The sequence below is a fragment of the Anopheles funestus genome (genome assembly GCF_943734845.2).
Source record: "Anopheles funestus chromosome X unlocalized genomic scaffold, idAnoFuneDA-416_04 X_unloc_31, whole genome shotgun sequence".
In the NCBI taxonomy this organism is placed as follows: domain Eukaryota; kingdom Metazoa; phylum Arthropoda; class Insecta; order Diptera; family Culicidae; genus Anopheles; species Anopheles funestus.
The window spans coordinates 282,501-285,000 of NW_026045156.1; the positions used below are offsets into that span (position 1 = coordinate 282,501).

Here is a 2,500-nt window from a genome sequence, read left to right on the forward strand (position 1 = left end):
GTTACACACCGTCCCTACGTGCTGAGCTTCTCCCGTTTCGCTCGCAGCTACTCAGGGAATCCCGGTTGGTTTCTTCTCCTCCCCTTATTAATATGCTTAAATTCTGGGGGTTGTCTCACATCACTTGAGGCCTACAACAAAATCAGTCACATTCCATTCGTTTCGAACCCGGGGCATAGCGAACCGATATATACGCAACAACACTTCACACACACACACACACGGATTGGGCAATTTACGGTCATTTTTGAATCAACGATGGCCCCCCCGAGCACGTTGTCCGAATATCACTCCAATAAGGACAACGAGTTCCGCTCGGCATCGTTTTGATTCGATCTCTCAACAACAACTCTCGGTCGACTTGGTCGACTTGGACCCACGATGTCTCCCCCCGAGCATGTCGAGCCAACTGCACCACTATTGTATTGGACAACATGTTCCCCTCGGGCATCGATGGGTTAATCATGCACCACTATTATAAAACCCTTTGACGTTTTCCCCCAAGCACGTTGATCCAGTATTACGACGGATACGGTCAACGAATTCTTGGACATCAAAGAGGTTTTCGATTGAATTTCCCCATGTTTCACAACGTACTCTTAGCGGTATCCTACGATACGTCTCACTCTATTTGTGTGTGTGCGCGTTTACGTGCGTGCGATTTATGCGGTTCACCCCTTTACTTTCAGCGCCCTGCGGTCCCAACAAAGGTCCCGAGCACGCCATTATGCACAGTGTGGAAGCGTGTTTCCCCCACGACACTAGACGGGCTGCTCGCCATAGTGTTCTATTGTGGCACGCTCCACCCTGAAGTTTGGTTTGTTGTATATCAAGGAATTGATAGGCACTCAAGAATGTGTGCATCGGCCGGGTTTAATCGTCCGACGCGCAATATGCGTTCAACTTATCGGTGTTCATGTGTCCTGCAGTTCACATTGTGACGCGCATTTAGCTGCGGTCTTCATCGATCCATGAGCCGAGTGATCCCCTGCCTAGGGTTTTATAGTAAGGTTCCCAATGTAACACAATCCCGGTGGTACGTCCAAAGACTAACTTTCTGACTAAGTTGTCTTTATTACCCAATAGTCCCAGGCCTTGTGACTTGTGGCTCATGTCTACGCCCATGGCCACCATTCGCTAAGATAGTTTTGAAGTCACTTTGAAGGCCCAGGAACAACTCTCTTAGCACATCGGTTAACCTGGCGCCGCAGTCAACTCATGTGCTTGGATCGGATCGAGCTATTGAGTATTGGGCCTGCATACTCGCTCATCCGTATCCTTTGCGTACCGCCCCATGGCCCTTGTATGTCTGCACCACAGTTCCTGTTCGTTCCGTGCCTATGGCCGGATACGTATTGCACATCGGTTAACCTGACGCCGCAGTCAACTCATGTGCTTGGATCGGATCGAGCTATTGAGTATTGGGCCTGCATACTCGCTCATCCGTATCCTTTGCGTACCGCCCCATGGCCCTTGTATGTCTGCACCACAGTTCCTGTTCGTTCCGTGCCTATGGCCGGATACGTATTGCACATCGGTATACCTGTCGCTACTCAGGCAACTCGTGTGCGTGGATTGGATCGAGAACATGGTGTGTGCCCCATGTTATAATTGATAGTCCATATCCACTTTATAGGTTAAAGTCATAAGTTGTGATTGCACAACCATTCTTCATAAGAGTTTAATCACTCTTCAACTAACTTTCGTTCTGGTGTCTTGGTATCAAATCGCGTAAGACACAAGATTCTACTGGCCAAATAGAATCTAGCACATTGGTTAACCTGGCGCCGCAGTCAACTCATGTGCTTGGATCGGATCGAGCTATTGAGTATTGGGCCTGCATACTCGCTCATCCGTATCCTTTGCGTACCGCCCCATGGCCCCGTCCTTAGAGTTAATGACTAGTAGGCTTAACTCTTTGTATGTCTGCACCACAGTTCCCGTTCGTTCCGTGCCGTGGCCGGATACGTATTGCACATCGGTATACCTGTCGCTACTCAGGCAACTCGTGTGCGTGGATTGGATCGAGCTCATGGGGTGTGTAGAGATTCCATGTTATAATTGCAAGTCCATATCCACTTTATAGGTTAAAGTCATAAGTTGTGATTGCACAACCATACTTCATAAGAGTTTAATAACTCTTCAACTAACTTTCGTTCTGGTGTCTTGGTATCAAATCGCATAAGACACAAGATTCTACTGGCCAAATAGAATCTAGCACATTGGTTAACCTGGCGCCGCAGTCAACTCATGTGCTTGGATCGGATCGAGCTATTGAGTATTGGGCCTGCATTCTCGCTCATCCGTATCCTTTGCGTACCGCCCCATGGCCCCGTCCTTAGAGTTAATGACTAATAGGCTTAACTCTTTGTATGTCTGCACCACAGTTCCCGTTCGTTCCGTGCCGTGGCCGGATACGTATTGCACAACAGTAGATACCATCACCTGACGTATCTAACACACCACTATTGTAACTCGTCGTCGAAGGACCTTTCAAGTG

The 2,500-nt window shown here is 48.6% G+C and overlaps 1 non-coding gene and 1 pseudogene across 1 annotated transcript; both read right to left on the reverse strand.

The window, feature by feature from the left end:
* The window catches only part of LOC125773383 (large subunit ribosomal RNA), a 3,594-nt pseudogene extending 3,461 nt beyond the window's left edge, over window positions 1-133 (reverse strand).
* Window positions 134-842: 709 nt separating this feature from the next.
* LOC125773362 (5.8S ribosomal RNA) lies at window positions 843-1,000 on the reverse strand. Its single transcript, XR_007420056.1, has one exon. It is a non-coding gene; the product is annotated as a 5.8S ribosomal RNA (ribosomal RNA).
* Window positions 1,001-2,500: the final 1,500 nt, after the last annotated feature.